We start from the raw sequence: 24,882 nt of genomic DNA, 5'->3' as shown, positions 1-24,882 counted from the left end.
TATTTTATTCAATCTAAGATTTCAGATTTGTCAACCTACTTCAATGACATGACTTAGTATCATTCATCTAAATCTGTGAGACTCCTGCCAGCTCACTCTTCTTCCTCTGCCTTTAAGAGTTCAAAATGCTACTTTGTGGCAGATGACATCATTTTTGCTCTGGCCATGTTTACAGTGCTCCTGACTTCTGCCTTGTACATTCATGGCCATGCCTTCCTGCTCTGATCAGCTCTGGAGTTCCAGGTTACTTCGTTTTCTAGATATCATCTCTCATATCATAGAAGAGATCCAATTGGTGAAATGAAAGGAGGACCACCATCTGCACTGGAGCACTGCTAGGAAAGATGCTGAAATGAGCTGTCTGGTTCTATAGTTACATGAGGAGAAGCTCACCACAGGTTTTGTTACTTCTCTAAAGTGAGCAGACTGGGGCACCTCGGTGACTCAGGCAGTTGGTTAAGCGTCAGCCTTCAGCTCAGGTCATGACCTCCCTGGTCCTGGGATAAAGCCCTGCATGGGGCTCCCTGCTCAGCGGGGAGCCTGCTTCTCCCTCTGCCTCTGCCCGTTCCCCCACTTGTGCTCTCTCTCTCAAATAAAAAAATAAAAACAAAAAACCAAAAGTCAGCAGACAAATTCTCCTCATTTGAATTATATTTAGAAGACAACATACCTGAACCCAATTCCTAAATATATGGTCTGTCAAAAAATTTCTGTGTGTGATTTATGAATTTACTTATAGGAAGTCTTATAATGCTGAACAACTGAACTATACTATCATATATTTCATCTATCATTGTATTGAAAAGAATATCAAGAGGGCTCTGATACTTATGAAATCGTAATTATTCAATTTAGCAATTTAGTATGTGAAGCTTGTCTAAAATACGCAATAGAATTTTGTATGTAAAGCTTAAACTTTTGATCTCAAGATCCCAATTTCCTGGCTTATCAGTTCAGATGGAACATGAATGTGCTTCTAATGTTATCTTCGAAAGGCACCGAGTCCGAGCTGACAGAGTTCTAATGTGGCCAAGTCTCTTTACTGTTCTTTCTCTGAGAAGTTAGAAAAGAAAGATATCAATCCTTACAGCTGAAGTAGACTTTTTTTTTTAAGAAGATTAAAAAGTTTACAAGAAGCAAGGAGGGAGCACAAAGACAGACAGATGAATGTAGGAGGAAAAGGTTATGATCCAATCAGACATCCTTTCTTCCTTAAGAATAAATTGTGTCGTTTCCTAGTAATGACAAAAAAGGGGTGGGAGGGAAACTTGACAGGTGCTGCCACCAAAAAAAAAAAAAAAAAAAAGTTTTTAAGCCATCAATAGATGCATTTTTAACTTGTTAATAGATGAAGACAAATCATTTAGCAAACTCCATCCTGCATGTGGGTATACCATACAAATATGCTATGGGGTACAGGTATGTACTTCAAAGGCCACCACAAAGGTATGTACTTTAGGCCACCCCAAAATGTGCCACTCTGGCATATCGATTATTTTGAAATTAAAGTTACGTAAGAAACAGCTGATGTAAGAAGGACAACTTGATCCTTTTCTGTGCCCATGAAAGTAGGAAAATAAGTTCCCCCTGTGAAGGGTACACTCCCTGCACTTGGAGGATAGAAGGTATCCTTAAGGCCATGGATAGGGATTTCAGGGCTGAGAAGGCTACATAAACAAATCTTGCTACTTCATTAATTTGCTACCCAAGCGCCAAACTTCTTTGTCTTGTCAACTCTTCACGAATTTATTATGTCTTTGTCTAGAAGGTATAAAAGTTGCCTGCTTTGATCACTTCTCTGGATCTCCTATCTTTGGGGTCCCTTCATGTACAAAATTAAATTAAATTTGTTTTTCTCCCGTAAATCTCTCTTTTATTACAGGAGTCTCAGCTGAGAACCTAGAAGGGCAAAGGGAAATTTAGTTTTCCTCCCCTATACCTAGCACACTTCTTGCCACGTCATGGTACTCACAAAAGGCATTTGTTTAATGAATCAGTAATTTACTATGTGTCATTTTACGCGGACTGGAAATAAGCTTTGTCAGCCTCAGCACTAAAAGAGGAAATCATAAGCTCTAAACCTGACTTTGGAGGCAAGTTGGCACTATGAGGGATTTTTAAAGGAGGATGCCATGCATTATCTTTAATTTCACTGTCATATATAACGTTACTTCAACAAGATAGCAATTCAGTATGAGCACAGTTTGCTCAAAGGTTACCATGTGATATGGACCAGGGTAAAAATAATCCAATAATATGTGATGAAATTTAAAACCGAGTCCACAATAGCCCGAAAAGTATAAGTAACAGGGAACAAGGTAAATAATACTGCTAAAAAACTATCCTATGAAACTATAACCTCTTAAGAAGGAAATGGCCTTACATGGGAAAACGATTTCCCTTGTTAAAGAATGACTCTCAGAAGCCTTGTGCTGTCTGGAGAATTTCCCCTTAAATACACACCCTCATGAATAGAAGTTAGGTCTTCACCCCCAAATTAATAAAACAAAACAGAATAAAGTGATATGAAATAATACTTCTGCGGGAAAGATTAAGCCCTTGTGACATTCTTTTCTCTGCACAGAGAACTAAAACATGTGTAGGTGAAGGATGCTGCTTCATTATTAGTCATTATTAGTCATTATTAGAGTTTTCTCCATGTCCGTCTTTAGAATGCTAATATATCCACAAACACAAATATGCATTTTCAACTGTTCCAATTAAATTTAAAGAAGAATTTTAAGGAAAAAAACCACGTGTATGGAAAAAGAATGCTCTTATTAGCACATATGGGTTTTAGGTCTGTATATGTATACAGATGAAGAAGTGAATAACTGGATGTCTTATAGGGAAGCCTGGTCTTCGTAAACTATCTCCGGATCTGTTATCATCAGCAGATGCTCACTCTGGGTGCAACCAAAGTGATTACTCCCAGAAAGCTCATAATTGCAGTAATTAGGATCACATGACCCCCAGCTTGCATTGCTTTAAAAAAGCAGAAGGCCAAACATTAGCATTTGAATGAGCACCAGAGGTCCACCAGTTGAGAAAGTTTAAGTGAAATGCACCAGAAAGCTTTGAATGTCCAATTTCAAAAACACTTAAAGGAGTACTTTGTTATTTTTACATTGTCCATTCTGCCCTCTGCAGAGGCCTGAGCCTTCCCTTACAAAGGCCAAATCTCAGCAGTACAGCCCCACTAATTTACCCGGCAACAGGTTACAACGACTAGGAGGAAGGAGTGATTTTACCTAAATCTTTCCACTTTAAAGCCTATTTTTTTTTTGTTTTAAAATATATTAGCAGTATATTTAGAGGACCCAAACCATCCATTGACTACTTTTTTAAAGAAATTATGATTTAATTCATTGTAAGGGCAAATACAAATGAAAAATAAAGGGCTTAATTCTGCCTGTGAAAATAAGGGTAGAGAGACTCCATCCCTCTCCTTTATCTTTTAGAATTTCTTTCAGTCCCCTTTTCAAAGGTTTGTAAATCTTTATAATGGTTAATTAAACCTCGGGCCTCTCTCACACACAGGAATGTTTCTTCAAGGGCCTGGGAGCCATCTTTTAAAAATGCAAACTTGGAGGGAGGAAGCTTCTCTATCTCCCAGTTCCTGTAGGAAATGAAGAGTCTAACTTCGGTGGACCTCTTGCTCCAAACTGTAAAACTAGCTGCTATCATAAAGGTTATGAGAAGTTTGTCTCTCCTCTGGAGAAAGCCAATTAGCTAACACAGATGGTCACCCCAATTACCAGGTAAATGTAGTGCTCTTACTGAAGGATTAGTTATCGTTTCTCTTGAAAGCATGTATGTAATGGGTTTTATCTGCCTGTTTATAAAAAAGGGAGAAGTTTCTTTTGGTCTTTGCAATCTCTTAGTGGATTTCCTGGGACGTGCATCTCCTTCTAGTTTAATGCTTATTCAATAACAGAAGTTCTGTTTTGTTTTGTTTTTTTCTCTCCCTACTACCTTTGTGGAGAGGATTTCTGTGTTGGGAGTTTGTTTTTAATTATATTTCCCCAACAATTTCAATTACAATGAACCTTCTCCCTGTAGTGGAGCCCTATTAAATAATTTAACAAATAATTTGAGTGGTGAAGTTCCAAATTTCTCATGTGAAATTTAGTAAAGAGATGTAGTACTTAATTTTACTATTTCATTTTACCTTTAATTATAAACAAGCTTGGTAGCATTAATATAAAAATAAATCCAGATAGCATGAATGTCAGTTGGAACATTAGTTCCCATGTGTTGAGATATTAGTATTTATTTATTTTTTCACAAAATCTAACGCACAAATGCAACTTTCTTAATGGAAGCTCTTGAAACAGACATTCACGTTAGTACTTCCATATGTAACTATTCTTTGTGCACAAGGACAGCATGAAAGCTCTAATGACGGATTGAATTTCTGTTCAGAGTTTAAAAAAAAAAAAGTAGATACACATAAAAGTAGATAAAGACTGTGCCCAGCTCAGGTCACAAATCTAAACTTAAGTCAGCCTGCACTTTTGGGAAACAACTGTCAAGGAATCCTAACATCTACCAGTCACAATCCTCCAACCCAGCTTTAGCTAGCTTACCCTACCCTAGATGACAGAACCTGCTTATAAAGAAATTCTCAACCTCCTAGCCTACCATGCCGTTTCTGCATTGCCTTTTCTAATGCTCTGTAAAATTCACTGTTAACCAAAGTCCCTCAGGAACACTGTTCTGCTTTGTGAGGCACTGTATGCCCCCAATTCATGGATTGTTTCCCCTTGAACAGAGGACATCAAACTTGTTACTAAATTGTATTATTTCTGTCAGTTGACATAGTTCAACAAATATTTGTGGAAAGAAAGAAAAAAAAAAAAAAAGGAAGGCTGGAACAGAAGAAGAGAGGGAAGAGGTAAAATCCAGGTCCAAAGTAAACCTGTCCTACACCTTCTGTTTCAGGTTTCCTAACTTCTCAATCTTTGGTACCTTCTCTGTGCCTTGGCTTCCATAGAACTCTTTGAAGAAATGCCCTTCTTTTTCTACATCTCACTCTCTATTTTGCCTATTTAAATTCTAGTCACCTTTAAACCCAATTGAAATTCCTTTTTTTAAATGAGATCTCTGTAATCACAGTGAATTATATCTTCTCTAGATCTCTCTAGAAGTTATGTCTGTACTTAGTATTTGATTGCATTACCATGTATTAGTCACTATTTATATGCTTTAGCTTTCCCTTAGCTTAATTTGACTGCAAGCTATCAGAGAACAAAGGAACCATTTTTAATACTTCTAAAGCATCCACAGAGCCTAGCACTCAACTGAACTGCAAGTGTATTCTCAATATTTGACTTATTCATAACTATTCTGTTCCGCTGGAACTGTACCTTCTCGTGTAGACTTACTTCATATATGCAAAGACTTTACTATGAGAGTACAAGTAACAACTCATGATTTAAAAATATGTCTAGACCAGGCAAAAAGAGTTATCATTTGGGCTATTTTACTCCCCTCCACCCTTTCTTTTTTAAAATTTCCATGTGGCTATCAGGCATTTACCTGTCACTAGGACTTTTTTTTTTTTTACATAAGCTATTGTCTTCCTTGAGCACATTTCTCACTTCCCCCACCCCTCATCATCATCCCGCCCTATGAAGTGGTGTACATCCACGTGGGGCACCTTAGCTAATGACTCCTGCATCCAAGAAAATGGGACATTGTTTGATTAGCTGAGTTGGACACCATATATGGCAGAATCAAAATGATGAAATAAGTAGGTATCAAGAACAAAAGCTGTATCATCTTTGTGAGGTAAATAATGAAGTGGTCAAAATATCACTGAGCAAACCATGACACAGAAGTGGAGAAGATACTATGTTTAATCCAAAGAGAAACTAGATACAGGAAAATCATAAAACTAACAAATATTTATTCAGTCTCTGCAATGTAAAAAAAACAAAAAACAAACAAACAAAACCTCCCAGCAATTCCAGGTACGGTGGAGGAGGCAGAATGATGTCTGATAAAGGAAATAAAAACTATTTAGGTAACTTCTCTAGGGGATTTATGTTTATAGTTGATACACAGTTATTTAAGTACTATAAGCTATATTAAGGTAATTTACATAATTTTTAACATGTAACATGTATTTGTTATGTAATGCTTGTATGAAATATAAGAAAAGGTGATAAACCTACATATAATAGCTGAGCCTGAACACAAAAGTGTAATTTCTTTTTGGTCACTGATTTCACCTAGCCTACATAGCTGCTTGTACATGCCTCAAACATACTATTAATAGTGAAAATTTTATATCTTAATTTCCAATTAGTTAAAACAGGTGGAAAATCCCAAAGGGAAACTAAGTGCAAAGGTCCTCTCCCTGTGATATGATTGCCAAATCGTCTGCATTATATCTCTGAGTCCCTAAAAGATAATGGAAAGTCAAGTGAAATTTGAAAGAGTTTGCATCTATTAAGTTGCCTTTTAAATTAAACACTCTACTCACCGACCCATTTTTCCCATATTGCCAAACTTACAGAAAATCTTTAAACAATGAAAAAAACTTGAAAATAAAAATCACAATTAGAAGAGGGAATTCTTATTAATTTTACTTTCCCTAATGGTTTCAGAAATGAGGTCCTCAGTTCCTTGGTGGAAAAATCTGGGTTTTTTTGTTTTATTTTGCTTTTTAAAGATCCATTTATCCATTTTAGAGAAAGAGAGAGAGACAGAGAGAGAACGGGGGAAGGGGCAGAGGGAGAAAATCCTCAAGCAGACTCCTTACTGAGCCGGGAGCCTCACCCTGGGCTCCATCTCAGGACCCATGAGATCATGACCTGAGTTAAAACCAAGAGTCAAATGCTTAACCGACTGAGCCACCCAGGCGTCCCTTGGACAAATCTGTGTTTGAAAAACAAATCCCTGTTGTTTAATTTATCCTCCTCTATGGGGCTGATATTCCTCATAGCTGGCTTAAGACCCCTTAAAATGCCAGCACAGATGTTTTTTTAAAAGTGAACTAACACATTCTATCACCTTAGTCTTGAACCTAGAGAACTACTTTTTTTTTTTTTTAAAGGTTTTATTTATTTATTCATTCGACAGAGATAGAGACAGCCAGCGAGAGAGGGAACACAAGCAGGGGGAGTGGGAGAGGAAGAAGCAGGCTCATAGCAGAGGAGCCTAATGCGGGGCTCGATCCCATAACGCCGGGATCACGCCCTGAGCCGAAGGCAGACGCTTAACCACTGTGCCACCCAGGCGCCCCTAGAGAACTACTTCTGACAAGGCATTAATCCATGTCAGTAGATATAAGGATGAGACTGAAAAGGTATTTACACTCTGTAAGTAAAACATCTTCAGGCAACAGATATCAAGTTCACTCATACTTAGCAGATCTGAAGATTAATATCTTATAAATGAAGGCATCACTAAATGGTCTATACTTACATATTATAAGCAAGTAATTACATTTGGGTAAGTGTATATTTTTGTACTTATTTTTATCCCCAAAAAGACTTCTCTATATTTTTAAGAACTATTACATTTTACACAGAAATAATCTTTTATAAAAACTGTGTCTAGTTTGTGACTAAGTTTCTCTGTGCATGAAATGAGGATGATAGTATCTAAAGTTTTAAATATTTATTTATATTCTAAAAACTGGCTAATATGCTTGCTTTACTTTTGAACTATAAACTTCATGTGACAGACATACAATTTTTACTATAAGACAGAAGAGGAGGAAGAGAGAAAGTGAAAGACATGGGTGGATATAGAAATATACACATAGAAGCATGTGTATAATAAGTATATTATAAGTATATAAGCATGTGTATAATAAGTGTTTTGTTTTTATTCAGCTCTTTACTAATTAGATTAAAATCATGGAAAGAAAAGTAAACAAAGCAAAGACTCTGAATCAACATAAGTTGATGGTCACAAGACATTGAATAATAATGGAATGAAACCAAGTCTTGGTTTTTCAACTAACATTTTTATATTGCTAAATAACCCTAGGGAATTAGTTCAGAAAAGGCAGATCACTTTACCTTCTTTAACAGGAATGGCCCCTCAAGTGTGCCTAAAAGCAAAGCCCTTGAACTGTTCATTAGCAAAACTATCCAACACTAGTCTACATATCTATGTAGCTATCTAACTTATATGTATTATATGTTACATTCCTTTTTCTGCTATGCAACTGATGATTTTCTATTCTTAGATGAATAACTAATGAAACTAAATAACTATGGACTTAGAAGCTGAGGAAGAAGAAAGCATATCCCCTTTCAATAATACAAAGTTATTACTTGGCAATAAATAGGCTATAAAAGAAATACAGGATTTCTAAATGAATGGACTCCTTACATAAGAAGAAAATGTACTTCTTATGTTTTTAAATCCTCCAAACTTCCCTAATAAGATATAGGCCCAAATTAAAGTCATGGTATTCTTTAATGGCATAAATAATCTGCAAAAAACATCAGCTGTGCTATTCTTGGGAACAGCATTCTTTCTTCCCCATGAATTCAGGAAAAGAATAAAAATAAGCTGATCAGTGAATTAAATCCACAGGATAGATTTCAGAAGCAAGGGGTTTATATGAAAACATAGCCAAAGGACTGTCTTTTGTAGCCATTTGATACTATAAACATTTAGTTAAGAAAAAAAAGACTCAGCTAGAATTTTTTTTCCAACATGGAAAAACAGACTCATTAGCAGTTACTTATTATAGTTCCAGCAAGTTGTGTTTTCTATTTGTCCTCTGTGGCATCAACAAGCCTATTTCCTCAGTATGTCAAGACTCTGTCAAAATAAAGGAGCAATTCTGGGAACATATTTTCCTGAGGTAATACACTAGATCATAAGAGGAGATTGAGAAGTGATAGCAAGCTTGCCTCTGATTAGGTTCTGGGCAGCCTCCCTAAAATATGTCACTTTGGCATATTGATTATTTTAAATACAAGTTACTTAAGGAACAGCCAGTGCAAGAAAGACACTCTGACCCTCTTTTGTCCTCCTGAGAGCAGGAAATAAATCTCCTTTATGAAAGGTATTCTCCTGTACCAGGAGGTAAAGAGACATCCTTATCACCAGATAAGAGAGGGAATTCAGAGTCCAGAAGGTTGTATAAACAAATCATGTTACTTCCTCACTAATTTACTACCCCCAAGCCCAAACTTCTTTATCTTGTCAATTTTTCACAAATTTATTGTTTCTTTGTCTAAAAGGTATAAAAGTTGCCTGCTTTGGTCACTTCTTTGAGTCTCATATTTTTATGAGCTCCTGTACAAAACTGAATTTGTTTCTCTCCTGTTAGTCTGTCTTATGTCAATTTAATTACTAGGCTAGCCAAAGAACCTAGAAGGAAAGAAGGTAAAAATTTTCCTCCCCTACACCTGTCACCCCCACTTCAGCCTGCCCCCCACCTCTCCCATTCCAAATCATGTCACAAGCTTGTTTTTTGATTTCAATGTTTGTAACGGGAAAGAACAGCTTTTTATGAAAAGGAAGAAATAAGTATTTATAATGCTTCAGATTTTGGAAAGCTGCAAAGAAGAGAGCAAATTCTCCCTAAAACCAACTGGTCTTTCCAGTTTGAAATGTGATTCTAGCGGCTTTGTATCTCTCCTTAAAGTGGTAAACAAATAACTAGGCATTTTACAAATCTTTCTGGAATCTCAAAGTCACTTTGTCACATGTCAATCCAATAATTAGAATTCTGGGTAAGTCTTCATCCTTAAATATATTTATACTATTACCATATTATGCTAAATGGAGGAATAAAGCAGAATGACAAAACAATGACCTTTCTCATACCTTTACTCTTTAAAATTCCTCAAATTGAACCTAATGATTGTTACTGTTTCGAATGTCTTTTGGGTGATTTGTTCAAAGTCCTTGCTTTTTTGCTCAAATTTTTCTATCACCAGGGAAGAAAATAGAGTGATTAATAATTACTAGCACACACACGCACACACAAACACACACACACACACACACACATCCACATATATTTAACTGTATATTTAGTTTATAGTATGTAATAAAATTGTCCATTGTGGCTTCTAATCTTTATAATTCATAAAAGTAAGCATTCCCTAGCATGAGACAAAATGGCTAGGACCCCAGGAGCTATGAGTTAGCAGGAGAGATAAGAAATGTCCAGAACTAATCATAACATAAAGAAGTCTGAGCAAATGCTATGAGGAATGTGTGAAACAACGTGAAGCAAGTGAGAGGAGAAATATAGTGAGACCCTGAGGTGGTACTGAAGGTTGACAATGTAGCTGGTCAAAGACTGGTTGGTCTTGACTCTGCAAAGCTCAAAGTACAAAGCTTACTCAGAAGACATAAGAGTATCCTCTCTCCCCACTCCTATTATATTAGAGTATTCATATTTTCTACACTATTTTTCTTAAGTTAAAGTCCACTCACTTATGTAATATGCTGCTTAGTTTGTTAATAGTATCTTGAATAAAAGATACACTATCATTCAGCAGAGCATAGAATGGTCAGTTTAAATATATATATAAAAGTCAGTATATGTGTGTATACACACACACACACACGTATATAGAACTTCTGACTTCATTTATATATTTTGTTTTATGACAATAATTTAAAGATCTTCATTAGTTTTATTCTTTATTAGTTTTATTCTTTATTAGTTTTATTCTTAAGAGAAGCACCAAATTTATTACTCATGTAAAACCCAGAGGGGAAAAGGCTTTTGATAGAGGTTTTAAAAGTGATTTAGAATCCTCTTTATTTAAGACTCATAACTATGCATTACCTCATTTAATCTTTAAGTGAAGCATAGGTTATTTTTGTTCCCATTTTACAGATAAGATAGTGAATTCAAAGAACTCGATGGCAAACAGCTCAACAGTATGGAAACATATAGAAAACATGAGAATTCGAGGCAGAGGTTGTAGACTAGAATTAGGAGGGGGGTCCAGGTCCAGATTGAAACAATGAGATACTGGAAATAGTCTGAATGTCCAAAAATAAGTAAAACAGTGAAAAAATTATAGCATATTTATAGGATAAAACATCACGTAGTCATTAAAATCACATTTTCAAATAACAAAAGGTACAGAATACAAAGTTTAACTTTAATTTTGTGAAAACAAAGTGAGACAAAAAGTGGAGGGAAATATACCAAAATACCAGTAGCAGTATTAATAATGAAGAGAAAAAAATAAATTGGAAAAATCAATACAAATTTTTTTTTAAAGGTAAAAAGTGTGGTGCAAGATGTTTTTAAACATGAGTATCAAATTTGACTTTCTAGATTCTGAAGTTCACTCTGATTCCCTTTTGTAATATCTTTCAGGAATTTATGTCTTTTCCTAATCTAAATTCAATAATACTGTATTTCATAGAAACTAAAATACAATCTGTTGTAAGACATATTTCATTTGACAGGAAGAAAGAAAGAATATCTGCCAAATTAACTGTGGCATTTATTTGATTTTACATAGTTTAATGTGAGAAAACATCTTAGAATTTGATAAAATATTGCAAGGACATTTCTTTTTTAAAAAATTTTATTGAGGTATAATTGACATGCAACATTATACTACTTTCAGGTACAAAACATGATTCAATATTTGTAGAGATTGCAAAATGATCACCTCTAAAAGTCTAGTTAAATCTGTCACCATGTATAGTTATAAAATTTTATTTTCTTCTGATGAGAACTTCTTAAGATCTACTGTTTCAGCAACTTTCAAATATGCAATATGGTATTGTTAACTATAGTTACCATGCTGTATATTACATCCTCATGACTTATTTAAATACTGAAAGTTTGTCCCCTTTGCCTCCCATCACCCATTTCACCACCACCCCCATTGGTAATTTGATATATAAGACAGACCATAAGTATTTGTCTTTCTCTGAGTTACCTCACTTAGCATAATGCCCTCAAGTTTAATTCGTGCTGTCAGAAATGGCAAGATTTCATTCTCTTCTATGGCTAAATAATATTCCGCTTTGTACACATACACACACACACACATACACACACACACCACATCTTCTTCATCTATTCAACCATCAGTGGACACTGAGGTTGTTTCCATTTTGGCTTTTTAAAATAATGCTGTAATGAACATGAGGGCTTAAATATCTTTTTGAGTTAGTGTTTTCATTTTCCTCAGATAAATAACCAAACGTGAAATTGCTGGATTATATGGTAGTTCTTTATTTAACTTTTTGAAGAACTGTTAACTGTTTTAACTGTTTTCCATAATGGCTGCACCAATTTACATTCCCACCAACAGTGCACAAGGGTTTCCTTTTCTACACAGCCTTGTCAACACTTGTTATTTTTTTTTGTTTTTTAGATACTAGCCATTCTAACAGGAATGAGGTAATATCTCACTGTGGTTTTGATCTGCATTTCCCTGATGATTAGTGATATTGACCATCTTGTCATGTGTCTATTGGCCATAGGATGTCTTCTTTGAAAAAAATGTCTTATTTAGTCCTCTGTCCATTTTTAATCAGATTATGTTTTTGCCATTGAGTTGTAGAAGTTATTTACATATTTTGGATTCCTTATCAAATATATGATTTGCAAATATTTTTTACCATTCAAGTAGGCTGGCTTTTCATTTTGTCGATGGCTTCCTTTGCTGTGCAAAGAAGTGCAAGGACATTTCTGACACCCCATTTTATATAGCCCCACCTAAAGTTTGCTTTTCTCCAGCAACACTAGTTATTTTGCTCAGCTGTTATTAAGAAGCTTTTCTATGAGGGAAACTTTTTTCCCCCCCTGAAGCAAAAGAACTTAGCTCTAGTTTAGAAAAGAATGGTAATTTTCATTATATATTTTATTCTATGTTGAGATTCTGGCTGTTTCTGGTGAATTAATCTATTTTTTAAAAGCCTTGTTATATCTAGCTACTTTCCCAAAATATGATGTAGAAAACTATCAAATTAAATTTATTCTCAGTTGAAAAGGAAAACAAAACCAATTGTGCCGAACCTCGCATGCACATGTGGGAGATCTAGCAATATGAGAATTTTAAATGTTTCCATTTCTACATTCATTTTATATATTTTAATTGATGCACTTATTTTGGAATATGTAAGTCATTCTGACTTCACAACTAGACTGAACACACTTAAATTATGTTCACTTTCCCATGAAAGAAACTCTCTACAGGCAGGTTGGGTAGCGGATCAGATCAAGAATAGTTTTTGTGTATTACACTTAACAGGTTTTGTTTTTTTTTATTTAACAAAATCTTTTATTTCTTTTCTTTTTTACATGCTCCTTTTTATTTTCTTCCTTCTGAAAAGTGCCAAAATGAGATGAGATTTCAAGTTGCCATGTTGACCATACCAACCATAAAACAAAATCCATAAAGGAAGAGGGACAAAACGTGATTTATTTTTAAGTAAAATGAAAAAGTAACAATTCAGAATTAACCCTGTGTATGAAAATATTCCTGATTCAAAGACTTATACTTTGCCAAAAATCTCATTCTTCTTGTCATTTCTGCTTGGCAGGTGGATAGGGGCTACCAGTGAGAGAAAAGTAGCAAAAAGTTCAAAGTCTTACAAGAAATTCCATGTTTAAATATGTGCAAGTTTACACAGAATGTACCGAGTAGTGGATATGAAAGGACGCCAGGCAACATGAAAAAGAGAAAGAGAGAACAGTTGTGCGTGTGTGTGTGTGTGTGTGTGTGTGTGTGTGTGTATTGGGGGTGGAAGAGCGAGGTCAGAATTTGAAACCAGAAAAGGTACATATTTACTGTGTGCCTGGTATGTTGCAGACACTGCAATTTGAAGGGTAAATATGGGCTTTGAAGGCTAAATTCCTGATTAATGTAAGCATAAATGAAAAGCCAATGTTTTTCTTTATGTTAATTATTAATCAAAGCCCTGTACAAAAAATTTAGCAACACCTGGCATTTTGTTCTTACACGAGCAACAAAAGCCCTCATTTCATTCATGGATTAGCTTTTTCTTTTGTTGTAAAATCTGAATACATTTTCTAGAGAAGAAGATAGAAGGGATAAATGAAATTTCAATCCCACTGATGTGAGTGCCCTCTAATGCTCTGTTACTACCCTAAAGTCAGTTAAGCTGGTTTTGAGTCTCCCATGAAACCAACTAACAAGAAAATAGAACAAAAGGAATGACATCTTAGCATTTTTGCCAATTAATTGAAATTTGCAACTGATAAGCAATGTTTCAGCTCCACCATCCTTAGGAAATGAGGCTATACCAAACTGTGGGCTTCAAGTGTTTCCCTTCAAATGCAGGAAGCTGGCCATTCTTCCTTTTTTTTTTTTTTTTTTAAGATTTATTTATTATTTTAGAGAGAGTGGGGAGGGGTAGAAGGACAGGGAGAGAGAGAATCTCAAGTAAACTCCCTGCTGAGCACGGAACCTGACTCAGAACTTGATCTCAAGACCCTGAGATCATGATCTGAGCTGAAACCAGGAGCTGGACACCTAACCAACTGCACTACCCAGGGGGCCCAGGAAGCTGACCATTCTTTAAAATGTTAGCTAGCCTTTCAAAGAAGTCATTCTTTTGATATGTGTATTTATTAAATGAATACATTAGAATTGGATCTTTTCATTTGATCAAAATTCAGCTAGTGTGACAGGTAAAACAAATGAAACAATAGTTGATAATTAAAGGAATTTTACGAACTAGGAAGGCAAATACTGCTGTGTGTTAAGTGCCCCAAGTCTGAAATGTATCCATTTCTCACTAACTTTCAGCTTTCTACACCACACTCTGCAAGAGTTATTTGACCCAGCTGTCAAAAGGCCCAAGACGCTTCTATTTTATTTCCCAGCTTATTCATAATCAATATAAAAACACCACCAACCTTAATTCCAGCCAGCAGTCCCAAGATACCTTGGATCAGATCAATAAAGTCTGAAAGATAAACAGAAAAACATCTTGTAAATTAAATCTATTGAATGATTCAATCTTTTATTTTACTAAAGAAGAAGATGAAGTTACTTGGTTTCTTGCACCATAAAATGTACTGGCTGATACCACATACATTTATAGCAAGGGGAGGTTATATAGTTATAAAACTTCAAATTATTTTCTAGCTCTCATCTAACAAGATCTATTAAATGCCCAAATTAGGTCCTATTTTTATCTTCAGGAGTTTTTATGTAAAGCAGAACAATGCTTGTGCTTGTCTTCTAAAATGTCAACAAAAAAAATTTTTTTTAAACAAATTCTGTACTCAGTGTACTACCATTTCTCTTGAGAGGTGTTTAATTGGAAATAATACAACTACTGCATTTGGATCCTTAATCTGGTCTAACAGTCTGTAGATTTTTAGTCCAGGATCGACAATCTGTTTAAAGGCAACAAAAGCCAAATAAGACAATTCCAGGGGCAACCTATCCATATCCCCACTGCTTTCATACACTTAAGCCTTGCCACTAAATTATGCTGAGAAGCACACTGTCCAATGGAAGTACAAAGAAGGTCCACCAAGGCAAGGACAAAAGCAAACCCAAAACTTCTGTGCCAAAAGTCAGCCTGTCCTTTGGACAGTTAGTAAAGAAAATAAAATGACATAGAGTAAAATTCTTGACTTGCAGCAGGAGTGTCTATGGCTAAATCTCCAGTTGAAAAACAAAACAAAACAAGTTAGTTTCCAATAGTGTGTTTGTGAGTTAACTGGTTAGAAATTAAGCTATGTTCCACATGACATTGTTACAAATGGTCATTATCAGACTCCCAGGTTAAACCCAACAGCTAAATTAACTGTAAATGGTACTTATTTAATGAAAAGAACAGTCTAAAATAATACTCATATACTCCAGTGAGTTATGTTAATTAGCTTGCCTATAGTAATAATTTCACTCTGTATATCTGAGCATCATGTTACCCACCTTAAATATATAGAGTTTTTATTAAAAGAAAATGAAAAGGAAATACTAGTAAACCAGTAAATCAAAAAATTAGGATTGGAAGTGAAATTCCTGCTTTTTTTTATTAAGGATTTCTTTTTTTTTTTTTTTTTAAGATTTTATTTATTTATTCGACAGAGATAGAGAAAGCCAGCAAGAGAGGGAACACAAGCAGGGGGAGTGGGAGAGGAAGAAGTAGGCTCATAGCAGAGGAGCCTGATGTGGGGCTCGATCCCATAACGCCGGGATCACGCCCTGAGCCGAAGGCAGACGCTTAACTGCTGTGCCACCCAGGCGCCCCTGAAATTCCTGCTTTTTAATCTTAAAGGTAGGTGTTTAAAAAAAGTGAACTTTATTATACAAGAATGAAATGATAGGTGGATACATTTGTGAGGATGAAAAAAATGTGGGGACATTTTGACGGACTTTCGAGATTAATGATTTTAATATGTCTACTTCCACTTCAAGCACCTGACTTTATTTTACATTGATACAAATATTACTCTTTTTCTATAAGGCCACCAGCTCCCAGACTGTGTGCCATGGCACCCCAGAACACAACTGTAAATTCACAGAATGCTAAAATATTTTTAATACATGAAAAAACACAGCAACATCCATTAGGCACAACACAAACTACTCACTTGAAGTAATCCACAGTTTCAATATCAGATTGGGTTACATTCGTTTCAATGATATAACTTTGCAAAGTTGGATTTTTGATTATGTTTGTAATATAAAAGCAAATACCACATGAAAACCAATGTGGAATAAGAATGAGGATGACAACACCCAATCTGACTCCCAGCTTTGAGGGCTGGGCTGTACCCATCAGGCAAACACACACATAACATTAGTAAGTAATTGTGGGTTTTTAAGTATGAAGTAAAAAGATTTTTCTTTTAAAGGCCACTAAGTTGTTAGGACATATATACTTATTTTACTAATTAAATAGAGCTGTGAAGTATTTCTTTTGGCCTACGGGGCACCATGAAAAAAATTAACAGGATACTCAGAATGCCATAAACTTGAGAAAGTTTGGGACACTCGCTTTTAAACATTAGTTTTTTTGTTTTGTTTCATTTTTGCTCCACAAATTTAAAGAAAAAAGAAAGCAGGAGAGATCAAAGAAAGAAAGAAGACTAGTAAAGGAGAGAGGAGGGAAAGGCGAGGAAGAAAAATTTTCCTGAAATAAGAAGAAAAATACTGGGAGCGCAGGAACGACAGTGGTTCACCACATGGAGTGACTGTATGTGTGGCTGTGTGTGCTATATATGTGTGCATGTGTGAGTGTCCTGCGTGTGCAAGGGGAGGCTAAAATAGTACACATGAATACTAGAAACGAAAGACAAAGAACAGGTAGAGGGCACACTGCGTAAAGGTACATTTTAACCATGTTGATTACCAGTCGCCATTCTGTAAGAGAACGTGGCTCCCTAGTTGCCTGGAGCCAAGGAAAGACTCCTTAAACCTGCACATTTGTTTGTGTGTAGCTCTAAGCCTCAATTAACCATTTGGCCACAGCTACTTCTTGCTAAGACCTCTTCAACATACTAGACCAATATTCTGATATCTTTAACATTCTTTTATATAGGTTGGATTTTATCTTTTCTACATGCACTTTCAAACATATACACACTTTCATAATAAAAACAAAATGATACTTATTGAGCTTTTCAAAAGTTAGGCTTTGTGATACAGAAACCAGACTGCTTTATGTGTTCCATACATGGGGAGAAATTCTGACTTGCTGCCACCACTGTCCTCCCCCTCCAAACCCAGCCCTGTCTCCCAAAAATTCTAGTTTATTTTCTTTTCAATATAGCATGAGCCAAATGCAAACTTTATTTAAAATATTAATGCTCTCTTAGCTATGTGAACCTTGTAGTTGAACCCGTAGACTTAGCAAGGTGTTGAGCACACAGAAAAATATAAATAAGTATTTGTCAAATGAATGAAGGTGCTTAGTGTTGTGCTTTTCTGATGCTTTGCCAAATTTAAAGGAATCGTTGAAAATTCCCTTTTTGGCAGAAATAAGAAAAAAAAAATCCCATCCTTGTCCCACCTGACTTGCATCAAAAATATTTCATGGAAACAAAGCTCTGAGGAAGAAGAGGTGCTCATTTTTGACCTGGTAGACTTACGTCGCTTGAGCTCTTAGGGTTTTTGTTTGTTTGCTTGCTTTTCTTATCTTCAGGGGAACACGTCCATTTGCAGCAAGAGCGGCCGCTTTGTAAATAACTCTCTCGACCTTTTTTTTTTCATTCAACACAGTTATTGAGCAAATAGGCACAGAATAGTGAAGATTTATGTTGCCCCAAGGCTCAATCTTCACTGTGAACATCTGCCATTTCAAACACACAGGTCAAGACTCTTTGTGTAGTATTCTGCTGAACAATGCCCTAAGCATAACTCAAATGAAATTCTTTTCAATAGGATTCAGCATCTGCTTCCAGGCAGCTTAACTTATCAGCATATAAAAGCATCACTTCTCCATCTTCTTGCTCCACAACAAAAAGGTAGGGGAAATGTCAGAAAATATTCTCGAGAGTTAACTGCTAAAGCTCCCCCCTCTTTTTCCAATAAGAAATTACCTCATGCCTACGTATTATAAATCATATTGTGATGATGAGATCAAATTATAAACTCTGTATCAAGCTGACGTATGCTTGTGTACACCTCATGTGAAATAAAAATTGAAAATAGCAGATATATTTTAGCTATTAGATGAACAAGGTTCATTGTCAATTGAAAAAACACCTTCTAACACTTGCTGCGCTTTTCCCTTCTTAAAGTTACCCATGAATCTCAATTTACAGAAACTGTTGCTGCTTGAGTAATAGAAAAGTTACTGTCTGAGTTTCAATTTACAGATACAAATGTAGGGAATATTACAGTTCGAAGACCAACTGAAAATCAATTCTATTAAAAAAATAACTGAAGTGCTTTTTAATTGTTTATAATCTTTATTATTTTTTTTAATATAGAGCAGTTCTGTGGATTTTCTTTTCTTTTCTTTTTAATAGTCTTGTTTAGTATTTCAGGGACCCAAAGTTCTTTGTCATCAAAAGCTTAGTTAGAATGTGGTGGGATGGGGGTGGTTATGAAAAGCCAAAAGACAAAGGCTATGATACAAAGCAGAATATGCCTGCTGTCACAGAGAAATACCAGCAAAGAGCTACAGGAGATCAAAGAAGGAAAAAAAAAAACAAAACACCACGAAATCCTATTATACAGATAAGGAATCACAGAGGATGTGTGTTTGGGCCTTGAAGGAGGTAAAGGATTTTGATAAGTGGAGATGGAAGGGGGAGGAGACCAACTCAGACAATGGACTCCGCAGAAACAAAGTAATCAAAGAAGCTAGGCCCAGGGGCTGTCTGTATAAACACCTGCAGTCCTACCTCACTGGAATATAGCACACAAGAAAAACACTAATTGGGTGAAAGTTTAGGTTGGGTCTGTATAGGGTAATAACCTTGAATGACAAGCTGAGGAGGCTACATAATTAAGTATATTTAATTTTGTATGCTAAAGTGAACTGCTGAAGGTTTTAAATTCAAGAATGGCATAATTAGGTAACTGAATCTGGCAACACTTGTAGATTGGATCAGAGATGAGAAGAGATTAAAGAAGAGTCAACTATTTAGGTGGCTCCTACAGGAGTCCCAGTGAATGATAATGAAGAGTCAACTCAGGTAGAGACAGTATCAATGCAGAGGGGAGGAACACTCTAACTACTGCAGAGACAAGTATCTTAGCTCAGGCTGCCATAACAAGATGCCACAGATGAGGTGACTTAAACAATAGATATGCATTTTTTCAAGTTCTGGAGGCTAGAAGTCTGAGATCAGGCTGCTGGCTTGGTCAGATTCTGGTAAGAGCCCTCCTCCTGGCTTGTATGTATATATACACGTATAGCCACCTTCTCACTGTGCCCTTATATGGCCACTGTCAAATGAGGGCCCCACTTTAATGACCTTATTTAACAGTATCTACTTCCTAAAAGCCCCATGTCTTAAATACAATCACTTTGGGGTTAGGGCTTCAACATAGGAGTTTTGAGGGAATGCAATTCAGTCCATAGCAGTGTCTGTAAGCTATGGGACTTGGGGATTGGTCAAATGTGAAAGGCTGAGGACAGAGAAAAGGAGCCAGAAGAATTCTGAGACCAACTCCCAGAAAGATGGTGTCACTCTTAGAAACAGGTATGGCTGAAAGAAGATCAGGTTACTGAGCAAGAATAGAGGGGCTTTTTTCAGCACATTAAGTTTGAATTTCCAGCAGGATAATCAAGGAAAGGTATTTATCAGACAGCGAACCTATTCATGGAGAGTATGATCTATGTGATATGGAAAAAGAATGAAGTCTTGCTTAACACCAAAACAGAACAAAAAGGAATGAAGACGGTGGTGATATAATTAGGCTGTTTGTATCAACATAAAATCAGAAGTATATGTGTGTGTCCCAAATCATAGAGTTAGGTTGTCTAGCCAGACCACATTATTGCGTATTTGATCATTCCCTTGATAGGTAGATATAACATTAATAGAGTACTAGCCATATGTAAACCCATATTGTTCTTAATGAATGCCATATCCTGCCTGCTGAGACTGTGGGCTGCTCTGGGTCAGAAAGTGACCCAGCAAACCCATGTTTGTATCTCAAGCACTTAGTGTAGTATATAGCATAAAGTCAGGGATCTATCTATAATTGTGGAATGAGTCACTCTCCGGAAAAAGAGGCTGAGTCATGGACACTCCAACTAATTTCACCTCTAGACTTTGTATTATTCATATAAAAACATCGTAGGAAGCTAGGTACTCTGTATGGCTCTTAATGGAATGTTCTGTACTCGGACATGTTTGCTGTAGCTGCTATAATAATGACTGCAAATAGAGGTTAGAACGAAAGAGGGCCAGTTACATGTGTCTAATTCACCCATCTACTGTCACAACAGAGAACAAAAAAATGACTGGGTGATACAGCAACTGGTAATAACAACTCATTTAAAGTGAAGAACTTTCAAATACCTCAGTCACGGAATTTGTTTTTTGAAAACCATTGTACTATTTGTAATACAAAACAACAGCAATAATAGGAAATGATCGTTAAGCGTTTATATAACTCAGGCATTGTACAAAATATACCACATGCATTATCCATTTAATCCTCACAAGACCAAATATAGCAGATACTATTATTACTCCCAAGAGGAAACTAAGCTTATAAAGATAACTATCTAGTACCTGTGGATAAAGATTCCTATTAATTGACATTACACAAACATAATTTATTAAGGGAAAGAAATAACAATAGAAGTCAGAGATAAAGTGAAATACATACATATATTTGGGTATACGGGCTGTGTATACTTTTATAGACGCATATTCTTTCAACTTGTTTTAAATTAGGATACCAATGGTTCTTCCTGTGTGATTCCTTAAGGAATTCTAGAATATTCAAATTCAGGCAGAAACAGTGAGGGTAAACTTGCTTTAAAAAAACTATTAAAAAACAACTGACAAATTTTTGAAATAGAAAGAACTAGTTCCCTGTAGTTCTTTGTCTAAGTATTTTCAGTGGGACAAAAATCGGGAAGATGGCATTATTTATTTTTTAAGAAACTTTTTGCTTGACACTACCTCAAAGGTCTACAGCAAAAAGGCCTTACATATTCTCATCCAAGAGTCTTTTGAGGTTTTTTTCTTTATAATTTTTATTTTATTAATGTTAAGCATGTAAACCATTTATGAAATTAATTTATTCAAGGCTTATGATAAAAAAAACAGTAAGAAGCACAAGTTATTTGAGAGCTAAAATGTATCTGCGTAATGCTGTCTTTATTTTTGTGGTGAGGTGGCACACTTGAGTGATGACAGAATCTGCAAAAGCCAGTAAGATCGGTTCACTCAAACCATTAGTTTTTAAAATCCAAGGTCTCCTTTGAAATGGTTTTATAGTAAAGTGAATGCATTATTAATTATTTGTCCAAAATCTTTAGTGGAGAATCCTGTCATTAATACTTAGATTTACAGCTGAGATTTGGAAAGATGCAGGAAACACATGAGACACTCATCAAGAAGGAGATATGTTGCTGTGTCTAACATCAGGATTTTTTAAAAAAGATTTTATTTATTTATTTGAGAGAGAGAGAGAGTGTGCAAGCACATGAGTGGAGGGTGGGGCAGAGGGACAGGGAGAGAGAGAATCTGAAACAGACCCCATGTTGGATGTGGAGCCCGATGTTGGGCCTGATCTCACAACCGCTAGATCATGACCTGAGCAGAAACCAGGAATCAGAGGCTCAACCAACTGAGCCACCCAGGCGCCCCTAACATCATGTTATTTTTTAGGATTGAAGTCACAACCTTGATTTTCTCCAATTCAGAAAGCACACATTCTCTTAGGCCTACCAACAGGTCATTTTGTCATCTCAGTGAAACTTGGATTTCAAAGGAATGTGTAGTTACAGGCAATCCTTAAACAATAAAGTAAATCTGTTGCCCAAAGCTCTAATTTCCTGAACACTCTAGTAAGGCACTAACAAGTCAAATTAAAGCATTCCGCACATTTCTGAACCTTCTTCTCTGAGTCACCAGCGTTCTCCTGGGTGAATCCAGGTACACTTAACTCCTACATATGTTGTTATTATAACTCCGTTCCAGCATAATTTAATTAATTTAATAAAGAATTGCAAATACCCAAAAGAGGTATAAAAGGACTGACTCAGAACTATTATTATAAAGAACATTTTCATCCATTTTAATATTCTTATTGCATTTTATGTTAAATACAAAGGACCAAAAAAGGTTAGAATTTATACATAATAATGGGAAATCCTATAGCTGGAATGAATGTAGCTGCAGCAAAAGTTAGGGTTTCCTATAAGTCTAAAAGCATTAATGTAGGAAACAGATCTGCCGTTACCAATGTGAAATATTAAGTACTTTCTCAGACTCCTGCCATCCCTCAACTGAACTAATCAGGGGCTAAAGCTTTACTTTTCCCCCAAAATAGCACTGAACAGAGAAGCATTACAGTGGCATGAAAATAACTTAAATTAGCTATACATATTTTTCCTATATTTCACATGTAGGCACTCCTATACTTATTTCCTTAACCATTTATTTAAAATTATAAAGAAAATATTACAAAGGGTGAGAAAATATTACAAAGGGTGGTTAAATTCCTAACGTGGTCTTTTAATCCTTAGTATAATTGAAGTGGTACTGCATAGCTAAATAAAATGTGTAAAGCCTGACTGTGATCTAAGACACAGCTTTGTCGTTATATTACTATAAGAATATTTTCCCAAGCAGATGGAGTACACTTAAGAATGAGTTATTCACTCTTCTAACTAATGATTTCTGAATACCTGCTTCATGGCAGCCACTTTTCTAGGGACTGGCATATCATGGTGGCCAATAAGTTATCAACAAGGTTCCGGCCCTTTGGGAGCTTGTATTCCACCACGAAAACACAAATACATAAGATAGCAGTGATTTCTATGAAGAAAACAAAGCAAGGTAAGAGGGGAGTGAATGAATGGTGGTTGGAAGGCTTCTCTACCACCCAAGTTCATCAGCAAGAAGTAGAAGCTGAAATGGCATTTATTGCAGCAAGATAGCTAGACCCTCAGCCACTGCCCTTCGGAGGGGAACATTACAAGCAGATCCCTGGCTTTCAACTGTCCTCACGTTGGGAAGTGCAAACAGAACACATTCCTGGGCATTCTCAAAATGCACCAAAAATGCAGTTTGTGAACTAGCGTGGGGTTTTAGTAGTAGTGTTGGTGCCAACACTTAAATGAACACTTTACATCTGTAGACTTTAGGAGATCTTCCACATACACGGTGTTGCTTACTCCTGTAAACTAAGATACCTCTGTTGACCTAGATTTAGCTGGCTCTGACTCATTACCAGGCATTACACCTGCTTCTCAATGAAAGGCTATCTCTAGTAGTGGGTTATCCTCAATTGCTAGCTTGCCAAAATGTCAAATGTCATGCAACAAAGAGAATAATCGAGAGACAAAGGAAAACAAATGACCCAATTTTTGATAGACTCATGCACTGAAATATTTCCAAATAATAACATGTGTTTCATTTCCAAACTTCTGACATAAAAAAAAAAAAAAAATTGCAGAAGGTGGGTTCGATCATCCCTTCATAATAAATTAACTCTTCGTGCTTGGGCCAGGCACAAAATTACTTACAATACACTACTCAAAAATTCCCGTGGGTACAGACATCTTCAACCAGTTAGCAGAGAGGGAAATAAACTTTGACAGCACTCAGGCAACACTAACACGCTGTCCCCTGTGACTCATATGAAGACAGCCAGCAGTAGCCTGGACAGCTGGTCACCCTGTCACCTCTTGGAGCACTCGGTGCTTGATGGACCCAGTGCCACAGCACAGTAACGATATATACTCTTTAGCAGTAGAGAAAGTCAACAGGCCTCTCCCTGTCTGTAATAAGGAACCCAATCACCAACTTCTGTAGTGTGCATGTCACAGTTGCAGTCATGCTACACAATTGCTATTGTGTTTCCATCTGCCAGTTTCAATGTGTTTTTCCAAACAGAGCTAAAAGATTTAAGTTCTTTCATAGGAATTTTTTTTATTATAGCTTACAGCTCACGAGGGATGTTTAAGTAATCAAACAGGCACTATTTTCTAGCCAATCCCAAATCAAGAATGCCAAGGTGCTTAAAAGGCAGAGTAAAAACACAAAATAAGTATTTCCTGCCTTGCAATAATTCATTCTCAAGCAAATTTGTTGAGAAAGATAAGATTCAGTATAATAATGCCTCCAAGAAACTGCCTGGACTTCCTCATGCTGTACCATAAACTCCCGACTGCAGTAACAAGACAGCCTGAGCTTCCAACCGAACTCTGGGGAACTCATTTGACCGTTTTAAACACTCAACACAAATGGCTCCCACAAGAGTTAAAATTACTTTTTTTTCAAATGCAAATGAA

At 36.1% G+C, this 24,882-nt stretch overlaps 1 protein-coding gene across 8 annotated transcripts in view; it reads right to left on the bottom strand.

Moving 5' to 3' along the window:
* Positions 1–24,882, bottom strand: part of MAP2 (microtubule associated protein 2) — a 279,848-nt gene that overhangs the window by 199,945 nt on the left and 55,021 nt on the right. For all 8 annotated transcript variants that reach the window (XM_057304472.1, XM_057304460.1, XM_026492050.4 and 5 more), the window contains one exon: positions 14,849–14,898. The gene's annotated coding sequence lies outside the window, so the exon portion shown is untranslated. The remainder of the gene's footprint in view (positions 1–14,848; positions 14,899–24,882) is intronic.

The sequence above is a fragment of the Ursus arctos genome, unplaced genomic scaffold, assembly GCF_023065955.2.
Source record: "Ursus arctos isolate Adak ecotype North America unplaced genomic scaffold, UrsArc2.0 scaffold_1, whole genome shotgun sequence".
Taxonomy (NCBI): Eukaryota; Metazoa; Chordata; class Mammalia; order Carnivora; family Ursidae; genus Ursus; species Ursus arctos.
Note: the sequence above shows the minus strand (reverse complement) of the source record. Positions and strands in the feature narration are given on the sequence as shown.